The sequence below is a fragment of the Maylandia zebra genome, linkage group LG3 (genome assembly GCF_041146795.1).
Source record: "Maylandia zebra isolate NMK-2024a linkage group LG3, Mzebra_GT3a, whole genome shotgun sequence".
Taxonomy (NCBI): domain Eukaryota; kingdom Metazoa; phylum Chordata; class Actinopteri; order Cichliformes; family Cichlidae; genus Maylandia; species Maylandia zebra.
Genome location: NC_135169.1, coordinates 1,498,264 through 1,523,854, shown reverse-complemented (window position 1 = coordinate 1,523,854; position 25,591 = coordinate 1,498,264). Strand labels below are relative to the sequence as shown.

The 25,591-nt window shown below is 42.8% G+C and overlaps 1 protein-coding gene and 1 long non-coding RNA gene across 2 annotated transcripts in view; one reads left to right on the top strand and one right to left on the bottom strand.

Annotated features, from left to right (window-relative positions):
- Positions 1–22,032, bottom strand: part of LOC112430733 (uncharacterized) — a 50,760-nt gene extending 28,728 nt beyond the window's left edge. The window contains exon 1 of the mRNA XM_076878337.1: positions 21,844–22,032. The gene's annotated coding sequence lies outside the window, so the exon portion shown is untranslated. The remainder of the gene's footprint in view (positions 1–21,843) is intronic.
- Positions 7,861–10,476, top strand: LOC143414300 (uncharacterized). Its single transcript, XR_013094824.1, has 3 exons — positions 7,861–8,296; positions 8,674–8,778; positions 10,315–10,476. It is a non-coding gene; the product is annotated as an uncharacterized LOC143414300 (long non-coding RNA).
- Positions 22,033–25,591: the final 3,559 nt, after the last annotated feature.

The following is a 25,591-nucleotide window of genomic DNA, read 5'->3' as shown; positions in this document are numbered from 1 at the left end:
TATTTGGATAACCAGAACAAAAAGCGTGTTTCAAGGGCATCCAGTAAGAAGTCATTATCAGACTTGGAATTAAAACCATACACGTTGGCAAGAAGAAGTGTACCATCAATGTTGACAATCATTAACACATAGTGTCCTTCTGAGTCCATTTCAGAGTGCATAACATTCCCATTAAATTTGTTCTTCAGAGTAGTAACTCCTGCCGATCTTTCTGATCCATGTGAGAACCATAGGTCCTTGCCCCACTGTGTTTTCCAAAAAGCAGTATCCTTAATAACAGAATGTGATTCTTGAAAAAATAAAAACAAAGTCAGTATTCTGTTGATTTGCAAACAAAAACAAAGCTTTTCGCTTAACAGTGTCTCTTAAACCCCTGACATTGAGAGAACAAAGTGATATAGACAGTGCGGCGTTAACACAAAATAATGAACAGTTTACTTCCCATAGTTAACATGGAACTGGTATTAACTTTTATCCTGAACCTCAAAATTGTAAACAACCCCTTTGACCTCTTTAACTTTATACCTCAAGGAGGGCATGAAACCTCCATCATCGCAGGTGCAGCTTGATCCTCAGGCGAAGTGAGCGTTGGGTGCACCTCTTTCCCCTCAATGATCACACGGACCCCGGCAAAGTGAGCTCTTTTTCCTTCTTTCCTTGCAGCATCAATAAGAGGCCAAAGCTTCTCTCGAATTGCCCTGTCAGCAGAGGACAGATCTTCAGTGAACCTCATGTAGTTTTCTTTCAGAAAGGAGCAGTTTTTAGCTTTTCTCCAGATCAAGTCACGAGCTGATCTTGTCACAAATCGAATGATAACCAGCCTTGGTTTCTTATGAGTTTCGCTGTAGTGGCCCAGGCGATGAACTACATCAATGCTGTTTTTGAATCCTGCACTTGTTTCCCCGGCAACAGTGCAGCAGATGTCAAGTACTTTCCTGGTGATGTCTTCTTGCTTTTGCTCAGGGACACCTGAGAGCCTGAGATTCCATCTCCGATGGTATCTTTCAACCTCGTTGACCTTCAGTTCTACTTGAGACATTCTGCTGCTGTTTTTTTTCACAAGTAGCTTTAATGGTTTTGGTGACATTCTTCAAAGATTCTACTTCTAAGAACATGAAGTCAATAGACTTCTTCATGGCCTCGATGTTAACAGTATTCTTGCTGATCATAGCCTCCAGATTATCTGAGTGCTCATTAATTAAAGTAGCAATGTTGTTTTGCACATCAGCAAGAGTTATATCACCTTTGTGTTTTTTACCATCTGGTCTGGCTGGAGTATCGGGATCCGAGTCCGGCAGTGGCATCAGTTCAGGACTTTTGCTGCGGTTGTAGTCATGTTCGGCAGTCACGGCATTCTTGGGGCTGGTTTTTGAGCCAGCAACACCTGTGTTTCTCTCCATTTCCTTGGTTGCTCCTTTGGTTAGAATTTTAAACTTCATGGGTGTTTCCTTTTTCCTTCCTTTTGCTTCCCTGAGTTGCTGAAAACATCGCTGAGGTAACAGAGCTTTCCTGCTATTAGCTGAGCTATCGCTTTGCAAAGAGGCTTGGGTCGCGAAAAAGTCCTTTGAAGTATGGTTCAGGAAGCCGTTACTTAGAAATGTCGCATACGTGTACTGAATAAACAGTCAGTAGAATAACTCATTTGTGATTCAGAGAAAAAACGACGGCTGAAAGGGAAGTAAAACTGCAAAATCCTGCTTAGCCGCGGAGAAGAGCGTCTACCTCGGTCGCCATCTTGGCTGCTCCCCCTTCCGCTTATCCTTTTCAGGGTCGAGGGGGGTGTCACTACCCGATCCGTACCGGAAACCCGATCGGTACCCCGCATGCGCAAATCTTACGTCACTTCCTCTCTTTGCCAACATTGCGGCATTCAATATATTTGATTGATACGGTTAGCGCCCAGTTAGCTCCTAGCATTTCTCAACAGCTCTGCCTCCTTTTCGACTGCCCGGGACATTTAAACAATGGATAATCCGTATGCAAAGAAATTCATGCTTTTCTCCTCAGAGCGTCCCCCGATTGAACAACAGCGCCGTAAAATAAGAAGAATGGCGCCTAATTACAGAGTTAATAATGCAGACTTTGTAATATCTCACGTGTAGATTCATCAGCCAGATGAAGTGTTTACTGACAATTGACAGTGATGGCGGACATCATCATCACTATTCCAACAATCCTCTCCTCACAGACAAGCATAAACACACTCGACTATCGCTAAATCAGATTTAACACACGTTTGTAATGACGATAATTCAGTTTATAATAGGGTTTATTCGCTCGGTCAGCAGGTGGCGGTATCCTCGTACACTGGGGAGTAAACTGCCATTAAACGAACAGAAGAAGAAGAAAACATCTGCACATGCGCGGTACGGATCGGGTAGACCCGATTTGTACGGTCAGACTTTACACATGCGCAGTAAGGATCGGAGAGTCCTGATCCGTAACTTTCTTTTTATTTTTCGTTTTTGTCTACATTGTACTGAAATGCTTCATTATTGCAAACATTTTAAGATATACTTGTTATTCTTAACATCTTAACTCTTACTCTGACCCATAACTATCGTAAAACGCTACGACCGGAAGTAGAAACCTTTCGCGCATGCGGGGTACCGATCGGGTTTCCGGTACGGATCGGGTAGTGACAGGGGGCGCTGGAGCCTATCCCAGCTGTCATAGGGCGAGAGGCAGGGTACACCCTGGACAGGTCGCCAGTCTGTCGCAGGGCCAACAATGTAACATTATAGATCAACTTACTTCAGAATATATAAAGCATATAAACAATTACAGCAATATGATGCAACAAACACAGCAGTGCTACTTATCCAAAATACTCAAGCTTCATAGAACTGAAACAAACATTTATTTTTAGCTCCATTTTGCTGCTGATACATACTTTAGGTTTCTGAACATTAAACTTGTTGCTGCCTTTCATAGTGTGTAACCTGAAGGCCCTAAGTACTTTCTCCCACACTGAAAACGCTTAAATAATACAATTATTTTAACATTACCTAATAAGACTGATTCAGGACAGACAATTAGTTATTTTAAACTTTTCTAGCAGTCCTTCACAAACAGGGAACAGTCTGTCTATTCTCTCCATCTGTCAGCTGCTGCTGGCTCTTCCTCCTCCTCTTCCTCACACACTGCTGAGTTTGTCCTGGTGGATCATCAGGGGTGCAAAGCCTCACAGATGATGTGCAGCAGTGGGTCCATCAGTCTGTCCTCACTCTGGACACTTGCAGTTGTCACACATGGAAATCAAATGTGTGATAAGCTGCAGGATTCAAACACAAGTGTAACTTATAAACACATGTTCATACTTTTATTCCACAATCAGAGAGAAAGAAACAGAGAGAGAGTGCAGGACAGACAGGTGACAGTCTCAGGTGTATACACTGCTACAAAACAGCACAAGAGAAGCAGGATTTAGTGTTTGTGTTATTACAAAACAAGAAGAGTTTTCAGATGGTATAGCGGACACATGTGTGACCCTTTACAGCCGATCGGAGCGGGCACGCTCTGTTTTGCGTAACTATTTTTAAATCCCGGTAGCTCTGCAACCACGTAAGCTAGCGCAAAAATTTTTTTTGCATATGAAACTGGAGGAGTTGTACTTACATCTTATGCCATCAGCTTGTCCTAGGTCACAGTTTCCTTCCACATATAGCTTTGCAAAAACTGCATAAAAAGCACTTGCAGCAACAAAAACATGATATTCCAGAAACACGCTTTGCCGATCCAATCAGCTGTTTGTAACACTTCCTACGTCCATCAGCGTGAACTATCACATGACCGCATGACCTGCCCGAAACCGGAAGTGATGTCATTTTGCGGAAATGTAGTTTTTTTTTTTTTAACCATCGTGGCATCATGAGCTTATACTTGTGTTTTTAAAAGTTATGTTTGACTTCATGACTTTCTGTGTCGTTTCTGGGATGCTTAGGACTCATATTGCACTGCTGGAAATAGTTTATTTTGATGCATATGCTGTTATTTTGCAAATTTGCACTATAATATTTATTTTCGTTTTTCCTGCAGTATATAAAAATTGGTGTATTTCAAAAATAAAACTATGAGGACACTTAAAATAAATTTCCTGTGGTGGGAAACTAGTTTGTGCAACTTTTTTGTATTTACAGTTTTGAGGGATAAGCCTCTTAAATTTCTCTAACTAGAAATATATGTTAAAAAAACAAAAACGATTTTCAATTTTTTTGTAGTTTATTGCACTTTTTTTGCAATTTATGTAATTACTATGCACCTAATGCAGACATATTATTAAAGTTTGGGCTATAATGGTTGTATTGATGTATAGCAACTTGAAATGCTCCCAAAAATGGCTCCACAGCATGTTAAAATATAATATAAGCTCTGGCGGACTTGGTTCTATGGTAGGTCTTAAAGGGTTAAAGCATCTTCTTTCAGCTTAACGAGTGAACTGTCAGCTCGTTCAAACACACGTTAAAGTCCATTTGGCTCGACACCACCGAACAGAGGCAGCAATATAACACAGCTAACATTAACAGTGTAGTGGATCCTGCTTGTGCCGTGATATTCAGGACTGCAAACCGAGCAGCATCACTGACTTTCATCCTGTTGTGTTTGTGGATATATGACTGACTTTAATTATCAATAAAATTATCACATTCTCTGTAAGATTAAGGTCGACTACTGAACAGCATATATTTTAAAGTAAAGACTTTTAAACCAAGTTAGTACAAACATCACTAATGTCACATAACTTTGTCGACCATTATTTACAGCATTACGGGCGGAGGATAGTCCTCCCCCTGCTGCAGGAGATGTTCACACCTGTGCGTCCAAACTGCAAATGTATGGAAGAAATATAGTATCATCAGAATTCAAGTATTTTTAGACATTGAATTTATGACACTGAATTTTTATCCTCCAAATTCACCTGCAAAAAATTCACCTGCAAAAAATTCACCTGCAAAAAATTCACCTGCAAAAGTGATGAACTTTAATGACCCAAGCCAGAGCAATCAGCACCAGATCGAGTCGAGTGGCTCTCAGCCAATTAAATTACGCTGTTTGATCACATGACACCGTTAGCCAGCAATGTGTCTCCTAAAAGACACCTGTTTAAAGGTGAGTGATTAAGTTTTTCTCCTAAATAGAGATCATTACAGAACGCCTAGTCCTATTTAAAATCCCAGTTATTTTTATTTTATTTTATCATCTACTCGAACTAAGGAAAACGTTTGACTAACTCAATGACAATTTCCACGCCTCCCATGCCTGTCTGCAGAGGCAGTTTTGAATTTAGGAGCGCCAAAATGGCAGCGGCAAACCCTGGCAGCTCTCCGGTGAGTATATTGTTTTTCATCTTCAAGTTTGTCTTTTGAAACCTTAATTTTATTTAAATCCGTTGCTCACGTATAAAGTACACAGACGGGGTCTTTGCTCAACTCGTCTGAGGCGTGTCTCACTAAGCGCTACATGCTAGCATCCTGCTAACTGAGCTACCATTTACATGCTGTGCTTTAGAAAATAGGATACTCGTTAAAAAAAAAAATACTCCGCAGATATTGATAGATAGACGAACACTGCAAATAAATAATGCAGATTATGCAGGATGAAATTATTCGGTCAGCAAGACACTTTCTGCAGTTGCTAACATCATCCAACCAAACTGCTGCTGTTGCTGCTGCGATGAATCAGAATACAAGGTACTTTAGCAAGACTTATGAGTTAATCCTACATTCAACTAAATGGACAGCTGGACAGGTTCATACAAAATATTAGATTAGGCCAATTGTCCTATACATATTTTTTGACCTAGGGGTGGGATTGATTGTGAACTGGAAAGGGAAAATTATTATTATTATTTTTTTCCCCTGTCCCATTTGGTTCTTTAGCCATCAGAATTGTTGTCTGAAGACCAACAAGGATACCCAATGGATTTACTTTGCCAAATGGATCATCATGGCATTGCCGTATTGGTCCATTTGATCGGCCTTTGTTTTTAATTATTTATTTTATTTTATTTTCAGTTGTTACAGATGGGACAGACATGAGTGAGGGATAGGAAAGGGAGAAAGAAAGAGGAAGGAAAAGAAAAACAGAAGGGGAGAGGGACAGTGAGAAAGGGGGAAAAAAAAATAAAATAAAATCTCCTGGATCACCTGTTGAAAGAGAAAGAATAGAAAACAAGCAAAAAAAACCAAAGCAACATACTAAACACAACACCATCGCATTAATCTAGCTAAGTGTAAACAGCAGTAAATACTAAATATTCAGTGTTGTTGTGCAGCACGCAGGACAGACAGCGCACAATGTGTGCTTTGAAGTAGCAGCCAAGAAAGGTGTAATTTAAGTCTACGAGCAGTGAACATCCGTGTGCATACCTGTGTGGATCAGCGCGCTTGTATTCAAATGGTTTCCACATGTAATGGTCTGCAAGAGGATGTAGCGAGCCATAGCCCCGTCCCCCAGGGCATGAAGCAGGCATGGAGGAGATCCAGGCCCCAGACATCCAGAGGCCCTGGAACACGAGAGCCCAAGGAGGCCCACCGGAGGGGCATCCGTGCCACCCTCATGGGAAGGGCCGAGGATCCCCAGACGAGGCCCGAGGGCCCCCCGCACCCCGGAGGAGGCCTGACCGAGCAACAGGCGCCAGGCCCCGCCAGGTAGCCACCGGGAGTGAGCCGGTACATACCTGAGTGCCCAGCCCCGGACACCAAGAACCACCAATGCACCGACCCCTGAGAGCATCAGTCACCGGCAGGGAGTGTGGTGAGGGGAGATAGGCCTGGGAGTTCCCAGAGAGGTGGAGTCTAACCTGACATATAGACACAGACAAACAGGCACACATAGACACAAACATGCGTTCCCACCCTCATGCACACATATATAAACACTCAGCACTCACCCAACGTAAGGACTGACATAAATGGACATGTAAACACAATCACACTCCCCAAACATACTCTACACCCCGGGTCCAGGTACCCTCGCCCACAGTAGGGGGAAACAGAACCCAGACCCAAGAGTTGTTACCCTTCCCCCCGGGGTGGAGGCAAGCAGAGCGTCCCAGGCTCCGCAGCAGCAGGGAGGCCAATCGGATAGCCAACAGCACATCAAGAAGGCCCTGAGCCTTCTTGATGTGCTGTTCTTCTGCCTCCCTGGCCGCTGTGTCAGTGGGGATGGTTTTCGCTCTGTATTGTAGCGTCCTGATCCTGATGACATCCAGTTTGTGCTCCAGTGGATGATGAGAGTCAAACCTTAGATACTGATCCGTATGCGTAGGTTTACGGTACACGTCAGCTTTTAGATGTTCCCCATTACTGATGGAAATGATGGTGGTCTTCGATCAGTGGGTTTTGGTTAGTGGTTGTTGATCAATGGTCATGAAAGCTTTGCATAATTATGATCAAGGAACTGACCTCCCAGCCCATTGTTGATTCAGTGGGCTGGTTTCAGTCATTATGCAAATGTACTGTTTATAAGATTTGGGGAAACCTGCAGTCAGCTGAGACTGAAGAAGTCACTTGGATGAGTGACGAAACGTTTCTCCCACGTAAACTCACGTTCTGTTATTCACTGAAAATACAGACATTTAGAACAAACTAAGACCATCTGTGCTAGAGGAAATGTCTGCTGTGACTGCATCACTCTGCTCAGCTTTGTTGTTATTCAGCCTCTGCATGTTTACCTCTGCAGGTGAGTTTTACCTGTCAGGAGATAAATACCATTTCAATGATAGATAAAGACAAAGAAATTGAGTAGGATTATTTCATATTCATTCCGTTTGTCTGTGTGTGTGCAGGCAACATGAGCCTGCACACATTAATTTTGTGATAAGTGATATTATTGAAAATTCTCTGTGTGTAAGTACAGTTTAGTGCTGTCTGATCATCACTCTGACTGCTGTAGAAGTGAACAGTGTTACTTTGACCTTTAACCTCGCTGCGCTGTGTTGTTTCCTCTTTTTCAGATCACAAAATCATCACAGCTGAGTCTGGACAGGACGTCACTCTGACATGTCAAGCTCAAGCCCACATCGTCATAGTTGTAGAATGGAGCAGAACTGACCTGGAAGATGAAGAACTTGTCCTTTTATATCAGCATGGACGACTTGTTCCAGATTACCAGCATCCATCTTTTGAGAACCAGGTGGATCTGAAGGACAGACAGATAGCTGATGGAGACGTGTCTTTGATTCTGAAGAATGTGAGACAAGATGATGCTGGAACATACGAGTGCCGTGTCATCAAGAGAGCTGGAAAACCTATAAAGGTCATCAACATCATCAACCTGAAAGTTGGTTCTCCAAGTGAGTGAGAAGTGTTCAGTGTTTGTGAGATCTTTGGCTCTTTTAGCTCTGCTGCCTTATTGCTCTTTAATGGCTCTTCATTCAGTATCACTGGGAGCCTTCTATTTTAGCCCAGCTGTGAATGATCTGTGTTGGTAAGAAGTGTTTGAATTAGTGTTTTCATGAAAGCCTTATTTTTGTGCATTTACTGCTGCTCAGAAGAACACACATGGGGTTTAAAGCCTGGACAAAGACAATCTGAAATCTGTTTTTCTCTACGATGGAAAAAATGTCTGAAAGTCACTGCCAGTGATGTCAGCCAGCTCCTCATCAAAACGTTTGTTTGTCAGGGGTCATTTGTTTTGGAATAAATGTTGTTCTTTTGATATGACTTGCAGCAGGCTGTGGTTTATTCAACACAGTGGATGGTGCAGCACAGATACCTGACTCAAAACAGGACACTCTTCCAGGGCCAATGAATAACACCTCTCCTCCAGCTACAGGTAGATATGAGCAACGCTTAGGAGTATTTTTTGAATTTGTTTTAACCTATTACAATTTTAAAAATTCAGCGCTCAGCTTTGCTGTCTCCAGTATCATTTAAATGCAGCCAGTTTCTTTTCTGATATTTTTATCACTTTTCCCAATACATCTGCACTTAATTCCACATCCTTCTCTCTGTGTCGCTCTGTGTACCTGGCCTGTATCACCACAGTCGCTGTCTTCACAGTCTCTGCCCTCCTTTCTTTCACACAATGTTGTGATCCTAATCTTTGCATGTGATTGGCCAGATGAAAATGAAGACGTCATCGTGAGCTAAGATTCTAGGTTCATCCAATTGTTACAAGAAGTCACCAGCAGGGACAGTACTTGTTGAGAGTCCGAATGGAAAGAAGGCGTTTTGGACTCTGGAGGTGTGGAAAGTGACTCAACTTATGCACCGACCAGAGAGCATGGGTCAAACGGGTGCTAGGCGGGGTGCAAGGGGTCATTGGTGATGGCCTTCTTTTCCATGAGAAAGGAGTAAGAGACGATGGCCTCCATGGGAGGCAGAAGGCAGCCAATGCTTTTTGGGTGTGGTTAATTGCCCTCTGCGCAGCCTTTCTGTTCTCAGTTGTAGCCCCTGCATCCCAAATACCAAAGCAGTAGAAGAGCATGCTCTCCACTGAGGCATAGTAGAAGACCAGCTGCAGCATCTGGTCTGGTTTATTCTTTCTCAGGACACGGAGGAACTGCAGCTGCTACTGGGCCTTCTTTTCCAGCACGTTGGTGTTGTGGGCCCAGATGAGATTGGCAGAGATATGGGTGCCCGACTATTGGAGTGTTTGGGGCCAGTTGATGAGGAAATATTTAATCAAGGATCAGGTTGAAGGTGGTCCAGCTTCATGGTAAAAATGTCTGGGATTATGGTGTTAAATGCTGAGCTGTAGTCCACGAAGACCATCTCCATGTAGCGCTTCCTGTGAGTGCTCTAGGTCTGTAACCATGACCAGGATGCTTGCAGGGGCTTGTTTTGTCAGATTGTCCTAGGTCATGGAGGAGTGTCAGTCTGTAGGACTGCTTGATGTATTTACATGGTCCAGTGTCCTCACCCCTCTGGTAGGACACTTAATATTGGTGGAATTTGGAGAGTACAATTTTCACACATGCCTTATTTAAGTCCACAGCAACACGCTGGTTGCTCTCTGCTGTGGTCACACCTTTCCTTACCAGAATCTTTGTTGTGATCCTGGTAGTGTAATATCCAGCTTGGTAACTCCACCTAGGCATTGGGCTTTTCTGGATGGAGCCGAGATTAAGTTACAACCAGTAGATGACACTCCCAGACAAAAAATAAAAAATTACAGAACATTTCTGATGAGCTAACAAACATTTTGGTAATCTTGTGCATTGTGTTTCTGTGCACTGTTTTTAATATCAATGTTAAATCACTTTGTAATAGATTCTTGTCTTTAAAAGTGCTACATTAATAATTTTTACTTACTTATTTCACTCATCTACCTGACAGCTTATACCCCACATCTGTTTCTTACCTGCAGGTCAGCCAGGAGGAACCAAATGGCTGGATCTGTTGGAGGTTTATGTTTGACTGAGTGTTCTAGAAGCTTCTTTTTGTCAGGGCTCTGTGTGCGGGCCGGCGGCAAGGAGGATCCAAACGCAGGACTCAGACACTAACTTGAAACTCAAAAACCTCAACTTTATTGCTGGTATGAAAACAAAACATGACGTGAACACTGAATACGGAGAATAGAAGCACACAGGCACAATCTGATGGTAAACCAAACAAAAGAAACCAAACAAAAAAGGTGCATAAGAGTCAAAAAGTGCAGGAAAACACATCAAAAATGAAACTAGAGCTCACCAAGAGTCCATGAAAAGTTCAGGGGGTCGACCCGGGGGTCGACAACACAAGGACGAAGACAGTTCTGGAGGCTGGCCGTGCACACGGCAACGGCAGCGACGCAGGCAAACCCAATTAGGAGGCCAACCACATGGAAGGCAGTGGCGGTGACGAACTCTTTCCGGAGGCAGTCCCCGAAGGCCATGATGCCAACTTAGAGGCCTGGAAAACGGCCGGCAGAGGCGAAGCGGAACAGGTCGAGATGGCTCTGACGGCAGTGTGGCAACTGCCGGACGGATGAAGGCACGGAGGCCGGACCAGGCGTGGATGAAGGCACGGAGGCCGGACCAGGCGTGGATGAAGGCACGGAGGCCGGACCAGGCGTGGATGAAGGCACGGAGGCCGGACCAGGCGTGGATGAAGGCACGGAGGCCGGACCAGGCGTGGATTCAATTCAATTTTATTTATATAGCGCCAAATCACAACAAAAGTCGCCTCAAGGCGCTTCATAGACACAGAGAAAAACCCAACAATCATATGACCCCCTATGAGCAAGCACTTTGGCGACAGTGGGAAGGAAAAACTCCCTTTTAACAGGAAGAAACCTCCGGCAGAACCAGGCTCAGGGAGGGGCGGCCATCTGCTGCGACCGGTTGGGGTGAGAGAAGCAAGACAGGATAAAGACATGCAGTGGAAGAGAGACAGAGGTTAATAACAGATATGATTCAATGCAGAGAGGTCTATTAATACATAGTGAGTGAGAAAGGTGACTGGAAAGGAAAAACTCAATGCATCGTGGGAAACCCCCCGGCAGCCTACATCTATTGCAGCATAACTAAGGGAGGATTCAGGGTCACCTGGTCCAGCCCTAACTATATGCTTTAGCAAAAAGGAAAGTTTTAAGCCTAATCTTAAAAGTAGAGATAGTGTCTGTCTCCCGAATCCAAACTGGAAGCTGGTTCCACAGAAGAGGGGCCTGAAAACTGAAGGCTCTCCCTCCCATTCTACTTTTAAATACTCTAGGAACAACAAGTAGGCCTGCAGAGCGAGAGCGACGTGCTCTAATAGGGTGATATGGTACTACAAGGTCATTAAGATAAAATGGGGCCTGATTATTTAAGACTTATTTAAGACTGCTGGCTTGCAGCTGGACGGGCTCCTCGGGCCAGATGCAGGACCAGAGGCAATTGGGACCCCTGGCTGAGGGTGAAGATGAGTGGCTGACTGAGCAGATGACAACACTGATGATTCCTCCACTAACTGCGCTACTGACTGGGCTATGGACTGTAACAAGGTTTGGAGAAAGTCTGATTGTGGTAGAGCCTGAGCTATGGGTAGCGGGGGTGAAGACTGAGCTACGGGTGACTGAATTTGAGATGAAAACGGTGGTGGAGTAGGTGACAGGGCTACGGGTGGCTACTGAGCAGGGGACGCTGGAGACTGAGCTGAGGGGGGGCTGCTGACCAGGGGACACTGGAGACTGAGCTGAGGGGGGGCTGCTGACCAGGGGACACTGGAGACTGAGCTGAGGGGGGGCTGCTGACCAGCTAACTGAGCTGAAGGTGTGGAAATGAAAACTGCACCAGCCCGTACTACAGGAGAGAATGGAAGTGTGGTTGGGTGATGACGGCGAGGGTTGCATTTCTTCTTCAAGGACGGATCAAACGATTTGGCGATAAACCTTGGCAAAAAATGCTGCTGTCGTTGAGAGTACCAAGTGGCGAGGGCCTCCAGGAGAACTACTGAATCCTCTTTCCCTGGGCCACCCATGCCAAACGGTTCAAAACTTAGCCTCACTCTTAAAGCTGTTATTATTTGTTTAAGTCCATTTATATTTAGAAAACTGACAGTGGAGGCAGTGGACGACAAAAAATTATCAAAAAATACTACCTCCAGCTGCCTCTTTTAAGGGCTCGCGGCGTGGACTACCCTCCAACAGTAATCCCAAAGGAGCGCGAGATTCTCTCCCTCAGAGGCGAAGCGTGAGTCCGCTGGATCCATTACTGGTCGCGTCGTTCTGTCAGGGCTCTGTGTGCAGGCAGGCGGAGAGGATCCAAACGCAGGACTCAGACACTAACTTGAAACTCAAAAACCTCAGCTTTATTGTTGGTACGAAAATAAAACATGACGTGAACACTGAATACGGAGAACAGAAACACACAGGCACAATCTGATGGTACGACACGACACCGAGCATGGGAAAACACAGGGCTTATATACACAGGGTAGTAATGAGGGAATGGGCAACAGGAGGGAGACACAGTTGGGAGAGATCAGGGCTAACGAGACAGGGGGAACAAAGCTGCACACGCTAACCTAAGACAAAGACTTTCACAATAAAACAGGAAACATGAAACACTACTAAAAGACACGGACAGAAAATAATATATGAAACCACAATTCCTAAAACATGGATAAACAGAAACATGAAACTCTAATAAACATCATCATCACAACAAGAGAATGAGAAAACAATCCAAAACACCAAGATAACTGAAACACAAAGTACCAGAGAAACATAATGAATAATCCATGATGCAAAAGTAAACCAAAACATAATAAACTCAATTGCTGGGTCCAATGGACCCAGAACCGTGACACTTTTGTTCTTATTGTTGTTAATACAATTATTACAGTTGTTGTTTGTGTTATTTCACTTATTTTTTGTATAAATAAAATTAAATGAGGGTTTATACCAATCCTGAAAGATGCTGATCAGCTATTAGTCCTCAGATGACTTTAGATGTCAGTCATTCAGATTTCAGGTCTCACGCCCTGACATGACAACACAAACAGTGTATGTGATGATCTGAGTGTAGATGATGTTCTGTGGCTCATAGAGAATCATTAATGTGCCTGATAATTCAGGATCCATTGATCAACTATAACTGAATGACATTTGGCATGGTTTAGGGTTCATAAAGGTTGTATAGGAAAGTATATGAAATGCTTCAAAACAGACTTGTTGTTTTCATCTTGGTCTAAAATATGAACTCTGTGTGACTCTTTCCCTCTCAAGCAAACGAAGTATGTGTAACAATCCTCTTTAAGTGAGGGGTTTTTTTTTTTAGGTAACAAGTTTTCATAATCGTTTAAGTCAGTCCAGTTTACCAAAGGTAGAGTGTTTAAAGTGTTATATGAAAGTAAAGAACCATGTAGTTTTACACTGACATGTTTCTCTCCCTGATCTCTCGATAGCCTCTTATCTAACTTTTTTTGCAGAAAAGCTAAATAATATAACTTATGTAAGGTTCTACATCATGTGCAATGCCTTTCTTTTTTTTGTCTGTTTTTCTGATGTACCATGAAATGAAAGCTTTTATTTATTTTAAGGAGAAACTGAGGTGTAGCAGAAAGTTTTGTGAGCTTCTCCTGGTAATAACCTGGTAATATTAATAATAAAAAAAGAAATTTTAGTGTCTCAAAGTACCAAACAAAATTTAAATTGATGGCTGATTTTTTTTGGGGGGGGGTCTTTTTTTCTCTAGTTGTCTTAATTTTTTAATAACACACTGAACAGCTTGTTTGGATATGTTTTTGACTAGTAGCTCATTGGTAATCAACTTCTTGGTGAACAAAAAATATTTTCTGTCTGTGTTTTCTTTGACACTTTTTGTAGGTTCAGCTAAAGCAATGGGAACGTGTTTATGGCAACAGATTGCTAATAAGAAGCTGCCTAAAGATCCATCCACGTTCCTCGTTTTATCCAATACAGGGCCACAGGGGTTTCTGTGAAGACTAGAATGATGGCTCTATTTTCAGCACCAACTCTTGTCAATTGACTTCAGGGATGATGATTCCTACTCAGATTAATGAAATAGTAAAAAAAAAAAAAAAAAACCCATTATGTTACAGGAAACCTATTTCTCAGCAATTATGTTACCAATTAGTTTTTCCCGTTCTTCTGGTTGAAATATGAAGAACAGGAGAAAAACAAGCAGCAGGTTCAGTGTGAGGAAAATTTCTGAATCAAACATCATGCATCTGTCCCTGACATGACCTGGTGACAAGACAAAAAGTTTCTTCTTCCTGTGCTGAGAAACCCTGATGAATGAAATCAGCAGCTAAACATTTCCTTTCTTTTGTTTTGATTAATATCTTTAAATATTTCTTTTTGAATTAACGGAAAATAAAACCCGACATGATGTAGCTTCTAGCTTTAACAGTTTTTAGAATAAATCTCTTCTTCTGATAAATAAATAAATCTCAGTCTTCTGGTGCAGGGGGTTGGGAAGCTCATCTGTAACTGAAAGGTTGCCGGTTCGATCCCCCTACTCTCTGTCCTGGTTGTTGTGTCCTTGGGCAAGACACTTCACCTACTGCCTACTGGTGATGGCGCGATATGGCAGCCTCGCTTCTGCCAGTCTGTCCCAGGGCAGCTGTGGTTACAACTGTAGCTGCCTCCACCATTGTGTGAGAATGAATGAATAGTGGAATTGTAAAGCACTTTGGGTGCCTAGAAAAGCGCTATATAAATGCAATCCATTATTATTATCATCATCTCAGCTCTTCTGTCGTCATGTTTTTAGGGAGGAGGGCTTGAGCACCTGCCCCTTTCCTGATGGGTGCCCCAAGTTCCCTTTTTTGGATGCAATTTCTTTTTAAAGGTTTGGAACAAAAACATTTAACTATTAATCACAAATATGCTAAATAAAAGGACCTGGCTTGCATCAGTCACATGACTACATTGATCAAAGCTCATCCTTTGATGGCAGAGCGCGCTGGTTACGAGCCGGAAACAAGCTCGCATCCTAGTTTTTTTAAATTGAGGATTCAGAATTATTGTCTGAAGGCCAAGAAGGATGCCCATTAGATTTATTTTACCAAGTGGAATGTTATGGCTTTGCCATATTGGTCCACGTGATTGACCTTTGTTATTATTATTTATTTATTTATTTTAAGTTTTGGATCATGTTTTTAAGTTAGAAGTTTTGCCGCTGGCCTTTCCAAAACACTTTGTTTGTAGTCTCACAGAACACACCAAACCTTTCGCAACACTTAAGACCTTCGCCATCATCCATGATCCTCTTGGAGTGTCTGCAATCAAGATATTATCTCCAGGTATAAGACATCCTTTAGTCCTCATCCATTTTTGTCTTTCTTGCATCAGAAGTAGGTACTCAGAAAGCCATCTCTAACAGAACAACTCTGACAGGTACTGTACCAGTTTCCTTTTCCTGACACGAAGATCACTTGGATCAAATACTAATCATAAGGGCAACGACACAAAGGCAGAGGCGCATTAAAGTTCCATTTGATGCCATCCTGAACAAAAGCATTTAGAATTTTGGCATGGTTCAGCTCAGTCAACCTCTCTTTCAACTCTTGAATTGCACCAACAAAATTTGTAGTATTATCAGATCTGATGGTCAAAACTGGGCCTCATCCACAGATAAACCTCGGAACAGCATTTACTCAGGATTCTGTATTAAGGGTATAAATGCAATTTCCAGATATACTGCTCGACTGGTCAAACAAGTAAAAAACTCCATACCTTCTAAGGAGACCTCGTCCTCTTTTAACACTTATAGTCCACTCCAACATTTGAGAATGGAGCCATGGCTATCAATACACTCTTTCTGCAGATCTTTTGTTCAACAAACTTTCCTCTGTTGCATCTACACATGGTACAACAAGAGATGATTTTGCTGGCAGCCGAATTTACATTCACTATCCAGTATTTTTGTATTAGTTTTGACAGCATGTGCACTCCACCTGCATGTCCCAACTTTTGATGGATATAGCCCAAAATTAATATTGACACACGCATATCTCTGGCAAAATTGCAGAATGTTTTGCTTCCACAGGCATGGCTGCTTTATTCAGGCTGCAGCCAATCATGTGTAAACTGCAGTCTCATCAGTTTTAGGCACACGCTGAACAAGATGCTACCTTTCTTTATGCAAATACACTAGTTTTGAACTGCAACTGTTTATGCTGGATCTGTCCTCTCCTGTACTCTGTGCTCTAGTTTATAGGCCTCCTTACCTTAACAACGACTTCATCAAGGAATTCTCTGATTTTCTATCTGTGCCATTGCCAACCACTGATAGGCTTCTAATCCTTGGCAACTTCAATATCCGTATGTGTTGCCCCTCTAAACCTTTGGTTAGGGAATTTGTACAAATCTTTGACTCATTTAACCTGACCCAGTCTGTCAACGGCCCTTCACACACGCAGGACCACACTCTTGACCTCATCTTGTCATCTGGGTTCTCAGTGATCTGCGTTGCAGTGATTGATGTGTGTCCATCTGATCATAATTTCTTTCTATTTAATATTTCCACCCCTCACTCACCCTCCAAACAAACCCAGGCCACCTCTCTTATATGCCCTATAACACCTGAAACTGCTCCCCAATTCTCAGCTGCCTTCACTGCATTTCCTTTAGCCACCTTTGATGAAAGTTCTCCTCATTGCAATAATCCTGATGAGCTTCTTGCATGTTTCAATTGTGCTTGTACCAACATAATGGACTCAATTGCTCCTTTTGTAAATGGCATTATCTCAAATGGAACTGTTCCTGACTTGTTTTAATAAGCTGTTGTTCAGCCACGTCTAAAAAAACCTGGTTTGGATCCATCAGTTCTTGGCAATTTTAGACCCATTTCTAAGCTGCCATTCTTGTCTAAGGTTCTTGAGAAAATTGTCCTCCACCAATTATCCTCATTCTTAGACATGCATAATACTCTGGATAAATATCAGTCTGGTTTCAGAGCCTTCCACAGCACAGAGTCTGCTCTACTGAAGGTGTCCAATGATGTGCTTTTAGCTGCTGACTCTGGAAAAAGTACAGTTTTAATTCTTTTAGACTTGAGCGCAGCATTTGAGATTGTCGACCACACAATCCTATTAAATCATCTAAAGACGTGTCGGCATTCAAGGATCTGCTCTAAAATGGTTTGCCTCTCACCTGGAGAGCAGAACATACTCTGGGATGCTGGGTAACAAATACTCTTCCCCAGCTACACTCACTTGTGGAACACCTCAGGGCTCTGTTCTGGGCCCTGTCTTAATCTCCTTATACATGCTCCCATTAGGCTCCATTTTTCACAAACACCAGATCTCCTACCACTCTTATGCACTTGATACACAGTTCTACCTTTCTCTAAAACCAGGTGCTGATAGTACACTGCAGAAATTCTCAGTTTGAGAAAGATCAGAGACATCCAGCAATGTATGTCGCCAAGACACTCCAAATCATGAAAAAATGACATTATAATCTTCGGTAAGCAGGACTCTATTAGTCTCATTAGAAACAGTTTGGACCCACTATCAGCTAATGTACATCCCATGCAAAAAATCTTGGTTTCATTTTTGATTCCACTCTCAAGCTGGACAAGCAAATAAATTCAGTTTTTCCCAACTAAGGAGCATTTCTAAACTCAAAAATATCCTGTCATCTAAAGACCTGGAAACTGTTATCCATGCTTTCATGCTTTCATATCATAACGTCTTGACTATTGTAACTCTTTCTATTTAGGCATCTCTCACTCAAGTCTGACCTGCCTGCAACTTGTTCAAAATGCAGCCGCAAGCCTCCTGACAGGTACCAGAAAGAGAGAGAGTATTACTCCGATACTGGCATCTCTACATTGGCTGCCAATTAAATATAGAATTGATTTTAAGGTTTTACTATTTGTTTTTAAAGCTCTACATGGTTTGGCTCCAGGTTACATTTCAGATCTTCTTAGCCTGCACTTACCCACTCGCAGTGGCGTGTCCAGCGGGGTGGCCACTGGCAAAAATGATCTTTTTCACATAGCCACGGTGTTCACAGTCGCACTGACTACACCCACAGCAACGTAGAGTTAAATACTGTTTACACAGTTCCTACAGTTATTGTGCTTTATTTTGCATTTTGTAAAGCATTTTGGCCATACGGCCCGTTTAATACTGCTGCACTTTTTTCCGAATTTGTCCAAATCAATTTCTTAGTTTTCAATGTTGTTACTTATATACAGAGTAATCAGATTACAGTAACGCGTTACGCGTTACTGTAATCTGATTACTTTTTTCAAGTAACGAGTAAAGTAAGGGATTACTATTGCAAAAACGGTAATTAGATTACCGTTACTTTCCCGTAGGAACGCTGCGTTACTGCGTTACTAAAACCGTGATTTTTTTTTTGCGAGAATGTCTCATGACAGTGGCGTAAGCACGTGCGACGTTTGTGACAACAGCTGTGTGCAGATCAACAATGGATAATATATCGAGTACTGGAAAGAGTATGAGCGTGCAGCGTTTAAAGCGTGGAAGTACTGACCTTACTTTGAGTTTGATTCCATAAAAAGTGACAAAAACATTAGTGTCCGTTGTGCGTGGGAAGAAAACTTCTTTTCACAGCGAAAAAAACCCCCTAAACTTCCAAGCAAGCACCGAGTGCGCAACGATGTAATGGGAAATTCACAGAGCTGCCATATCCTTCCACTGACCGCTGCAGCACACCTGCACTAGGGTAAACCTCCGCCTACCCTGCTCCTGCTTTACAGGTGAAAATAGAGCAACAGGACCGCTGAGTCTTTGACTTTATTTTCTGCTGTGTTTTACTTGCATCTATTTGAAAGACTGAGTGTAAACACACACAAAAAAAAAAAAAAATTTATGTGCTGGAATGTGCAGAAAATAGGTTTAAATATTAAACAAATTTCTTCCAGTCAGTGAATGTTGCATATAATTACATTTTTGCTTGATGCATAAAGTTAAAAGATTAAAACTAATAAAACAAGTTTTAAAAAGAGACTTTTCCATTTGATTACATTTTGTATGATGGATTATGTAGAAAAAGTAGAGTTGGGCTGAGAGATCTATCGCTTTATCACCTATTCAGGTTGTAAATCGTGTTTTTAAAAAGTAACTAAGTAACTAAGTAATTAATTACTTTTGAAAATAAGCAATCAGTAAAGTAACGGGATTACTTTTTGGGGGAAGTAATCAGTAATTAGTTACTGATTACTTTTTTCATGTAACTTGACCAACACTGGTAGTTACAGAGTAGCTTAAAAACACATTTACCTTCCCGAAAAAGTGCAGCGGGGCCTCGGTTCCTTCTGTCGTGTAATCCAGTTCACTGAAGAACACCTCAGTAGTGCTGTGCGAATCATGAACGAATCGTTCAATACTCGAGAATCACTTTACTGACTCGTGAATCATGATTCACAAGCCCAGCTGACTCACTGACTCATCCCTGTTGCTGTTAGCAAACGAATTTCATTAGTAGAAATATATCTAGCTTATAATTAAAATTGTGGGGGGAAAACAACCTCCAGTATCTTAACAAAAATATTTCTGCTCTGAACTGGAAGAAAAAACCCTGAGTAGAAGCTCACATCAAGACTGTCATGGTCCGTGGTCCTGTGTGTGTGTGGAATGTGGTGGAATCACACATTCCACACACACACAGGACCACAGCACCAGGCTTGGCCATCACCGGCACACCTGCTCTCCATCGGAGTGATTACCTGAAGAGCTACTTAACCCGGCGCTGAAAGCAAAGTTATGCATGTCATGGCCCAGCGGCACGAGGGAACAGGGATGGACACAGGTGCAGAAACCAACCCGGAAGCGAGGTGACAGAGAACAAATGATTTATTTCCGCCCACAGGTAAACAAAGGTAAAAAACAAAGCGACGCCACCACACTAGTGGCGCGTAGGATTCGTCGGTGAATAATGAGGGTGACCTAGACACCTCTAGGAGACGGCTGAACAGCGGGGGCAGCGGGGAGGTAGAAACAGGACTAGGTAGGGACTGGGGGCATTGGTTTCAGATGGAGGGGACAGGTGGAGCGGAAAGCCCGGAAGCGGTCGAGGCGTGGGGAGGCAGGCAGGTGAGCGGTGGGCCGGCAGGCCATGTTGTGTAAGCAGCAGGCGGCCCAGGGGCCCGTTCTTCGTACGTCGCTTACTACATCCAAGATCAAATGACACATCCAAGATCAAATCATCGCGCTAACCGTGAGCTCGCTAATCCGGTTCCCCGAACACACTTGCTGTTGACGATTACTACAGCTGGACGCAGGAATGTGACATCACTGGGCGTCGTAAAAGGGGCTACGCATCGATAGTAGAAACATTGATCGGCAACCCGCTGATTGGTCGGCGAAAATGTCGAAGGGGCGTGCTCGGTATTTTCCGGCAGCAGAGCAAGAACTCTTGAGTGAGGGATTTCAGGAGTTTCAGAGTTTAATTAAAACGCAAGAGAACACTGCAAAGGCTGCAAAAGCAAGGAGAGAGGGCTGGCAGAAAGTTGCTGACAAATCAAACTCGTAGGTAATTTAATAATAATAATAATAATGGATTGGATTTATATAGCGCTTTCCAAGGCACCCAAAGCGCTTTACGATACCACTATTCATTCACTCCCACATTCACACACTGGTGGAGGCAGCTACGGTTGTAGCCAGGCTGCCATATCGCGCCATCGGCCCCTCTGGCCAACACCAGTAGGCGGTAGGGTAGATCTATCATATGACACTATATTGTCCAATATCATATGGCATTATATTATATTATAATATGTTATATTATATCCCCTTTCACATTAGAGCCACAACAGGACCCACAAGAACATGGGAACAAGTAAAAGTGGAATACAGGAGTATTCTACAGAATGGTAATATTTATCTCTTAGATTGCTTTGCGTCTCTTGGCAAGGTAATACTGGCCTGTAATACTCTGTTAGTTTGTTCATAACAGCAACCAAGAAAAGGGCAGAGGAAAAAAAGACAGGTGGTGGTCCTGCACCCCCTCGTCAACAAGTTGGTTAAGTAAATAATACCCTCACGGGAAAATCGATATCTCTCTATGAGCACACTGTCGCGCTGAGCTAAAGGATCCTGTCTATCCCACAATATACGCTGAATTCTGAGGACTCTCCTTATCAATCTTGCACCTTCCGCAATGGGCTGCTCGCGTATACGGACAGGACATGGCTGCGACAGACTTCCCAAATCCACCTTCGCTTTTATAGCCGTGGTCTCTCATCTTGATTACACGAAGTAATTTACAATTACTACTCTGAAATATGAATTACATCTGTAATAATCACATACATGTAATAGAATGTTAATAGTACATTTCCCTTTTTTAGGAAATGACCTGTATGTATCTGTGTGAAATCAATAAATGGATCAGGTGCTGCATTGTCTTTAGTTACATTGATAATATTTATTTATGGTGAAACAGTGGTGGAATATCGCTGTTGCTTTCGTATAAATGAAGCGGACATACCTGCGTGGCCGCGATCTAATCCTGTTTACATAAAGTGAACCTGCTCCCGAGCAGGTTTACGCTTACGGCTCTGTTGCTATGACAGCAAGTCCCGGATGAGCTTCGGGGAACCGACTGATCCAGGATCACGCGAAATCGTCAACAATCTAATCCGGCTAACCTACTTAGCGAGGTACGAAGAACGGGCCCCAGGTCCAGGAGGACGGGAGCGAGGGGAACGAGATCTCCACTCCGGGTGCTATCTATGGGGATAGCAGATACTCGGGCGATGAATGGTTGAGAGCGCAGGTCTGATATACCGCTGGCACGATTGCTCACAGGTGGTCAGCCAGGGAGGGGCAACCGGACTCCGCCTAAAGGAGGAGGAGCCGCTGTCTGAGACCTGCAGGTGCCCAACCAGACCATGACAATGCAGCATTTTAGCCACACTATTGCCCTATCAAATCAGTGAGCTGGAATTTTTTTTCTTCTAAACATGAACTACTGTTACAGCAACAGACATTAATACTACTGGTGCCCCACACAACAACTCAATGTCCACTATGTGAAGGAGCAAAACACATGCATTCTCCTCTCATTAACTGAGATAAACTGCTGGCATATTTGTTTCACATCTATACTGTCCAGTCTCTCCTGGGGTCCGTTCTTCGTACCTCGCTTACTACATCCAAGATCAAATGACACATCCAAGATCAAATCATCGCGCTAACTTTGAGCTCGCTATTCCGGTTCTCCGAACACACCTGTTGTTGACGATTAGTATAGCTGGATGAAGTAATGTGAGATCACTGGGTGGCTTAACAGGGGCTACGCATCGATAGTAGAAACATTGATCGGCAACCCTTTGATTGGTCGGCGAAAATGTCGAAGGAGCGCGCTCAGTATTTTTGCTATATCAATAAAAGGATCAAGTACTGCATTATCTTTAGTTACATTGATAATATTTATTTATGGAAAAACAGTGGTAAAATATCGCTGTTGCTTTCATATACATGAAGCGGACATACCTGAGTGGCCGCGATCTAATCTTGTTTACATAAAGTAAGCCTGCTCCCGAGCAGGTTTACGCTTACGGATCTGTTGCTATGACAGCAAGTCCCGGATGAGCTTCGGAGAACCGAACGATCCAAGATCACGCGAAATCGTCAACAATCAAATCCAGCTAACTTACTTAGCGAGGTACGAAGAACGGACCCCTGGTGGACATGGCAACATGTTATTCATGGTTACATATAATTTTAGACTGATGTGGGCTAAAGCCTAGAACATACTTGCCAACCTTCAGACCTTAGAATTAGGGAGACATTTAAATGTCACCGTTATTATTGTCCAATTTCAGAGGCTGCGTCCACCTGAAGACCAGGTGTTGTGCCAAAAAGTGAGTGTCTGCCAAAAACTGATTGCTTGTATTTAAACTGCTATAAATAACTTGTTGGTCTATAATATGTGAAAAATATGTCAAATTTATCCCTTATGAATTTTACCAAGTCATCTTGAGCAACAAACAACATTCGTGTAACAAGGTAGACACCGCAATCAGTTTTTGGCAGTGACTTTTAAATGGTAAATGGACTGATTCATATATAGTGCTTTTCTACTCTCCCGGAGTACTCAAAGCACTCTATACAATAATGCCTCATTCACCCATTCATACAAGCACTTCTAAAGTCAAGTGCAAACTAAACTACATTCACACTCCGATGAACGCATCGGAGGGCAACTTGAGATTAGTATCTTGCCCAAGGATATTTGGCATGTAGACTGGGGAAGCCAAAGATCGAACCACCAACCTTCCCATCAGTAGCTGATCTGCTCTACCACCTGAGCCACAGCCACAGCCACCACACTTTTATGTATCCTGCATTTATACAGTTAAAAAAAATATTGTTTACTTAACTCTTAAGAGAGACACTTTTAATCAGGCCAGGATCCTCCAGCAGCCACCAGGCCCAGGATCCTCCAGCAGCCACCAGGCCCAGGATCCTCCAGCAGCCACCAGGCCCAGGATCCTCCAGCAGCCACCAGGCCCAGGATCCTCCAGCAGCCACCAGGCCCAGGATCCTCCAGCAGCCACCAGGCCCAGGCTCTTCCAGCAGCCACCAGGCCCAGGCTCTTCCAGCAGCCACCAGGCCCAGGCTCTTCCAGCAGCCACCAGGCCCAGGATCCTCTAGCAAGGCACCAACAAGTAAATCAACAGTGACTTCAACGGGCCATCACAAGGAAATACCAATCTCATCATTTTCAAAATGCCACCTAAAAAAGCAAACCCAGGAGTTGAAGGCAATTAACCAGTGAGGTTAATTGCCAGGACAGGCCGGGTTTCAGCAACCCTCAAGGGTGCTTCGCAACCAGTGGGCCTTAACGCCGTTAAGATGCCGCCTAGGAGGAGCAACGTTAATGAGGAGGAACTGGAGGACATAAAGAAATCCCTAAACTTTATGTCTGAAGAAATAACAACAATTTCCAAACAACAAAAACTGATACTCAATTTAATGGATGATATTAAAGAACTAAGAAGGCAGGGCGAGGAAAAGGACAAGAAGATTGCTATGCTGGAAGGACGGGTGTCAGATCTGGAACAATATTCAAGAGTAAATGATGTGATAGTGACAGGACTGGAAACCAAGCATCAGACATACGCACGGGTAGCAGCATCAGAGAGAGGGGAGCCACCCGAGCAAGAGCTACGCTCTTTGGAAGAGCAGGTAATGGCCTTCTTTAAAAGCAAAGGTATAGAAATGGACAGTAAAAATATTGAGGGATGCCATCCGCTTCCGAGAAAAAAAATCAAATACCTGCCATTATCATTCGTTTTGTTAATAGAAAACAGAAAAAAGAACTGCTCAAGCAAGGAAGAAAGCTAAAAGGTACAAATGTTTATTTAAATGAACACCTAATCAAGAAAAATGCAGACATTGCAAGACAAGCAAGAATATTTAAAAAACAGAAGAAAATACAGTCAACTTGGACGTCAGACTGTAAAATATTCATTAAGTTAAATGGAACACCAGAGCAGGCTAAGGTTCTAGTCATCAAAGAGAGGACTGAACTAGAAAAATAAAACTGATAAATGCAAAGCAGTGCTAAATATGATGGGACCGTCCAAGTGCACAACCAACGCAGATGTCTGACAATTTTCAACTAACAGCTCATATAGATATTGAAAATAAGACATTGATGTATGACAGCAACATAGATCCTGATTGTAATTTCTTTAACAATAAGACAAATGAATGCAATTATTATACAAATGAGCAACTTAAAAAGGAATTCAAGGTAGAACAGGGTATAACAATGGTTCACTTTAATAGTCGACGCTTCTATGCAAACTTTCAATCCATCAAAGACTACATAACACAGTTTGAACAGCCATTCAATGTGATAGCCATATCGGAGACCTGGATAACTCCTGGAAAAGAAGAAGACTTTAAAATAAATGGATATGAATTCCTTCATGTAGACAGGATCAACAAGAAAGGAGGTGGGGTGGCACTTTACATTGATAAAAACCTAAAGTACAAAAGAATGGGAAGAATGACAACTGTTATTGATGGAGTGATGGAATGTTTATCAGTGGAAATAAGTATAGAAAAAAGGAAAAACCTAATTGTCAGTTGTATATATAGAACACCAGGATCAAAGATTGAGATATTTAAGGATAATATGGAGGACTTATTTACAAATATAAATCAGAAAAGAATGTTTATTTGTGGGGACTTTAATATTGACTTATTGAATCCAAATCATA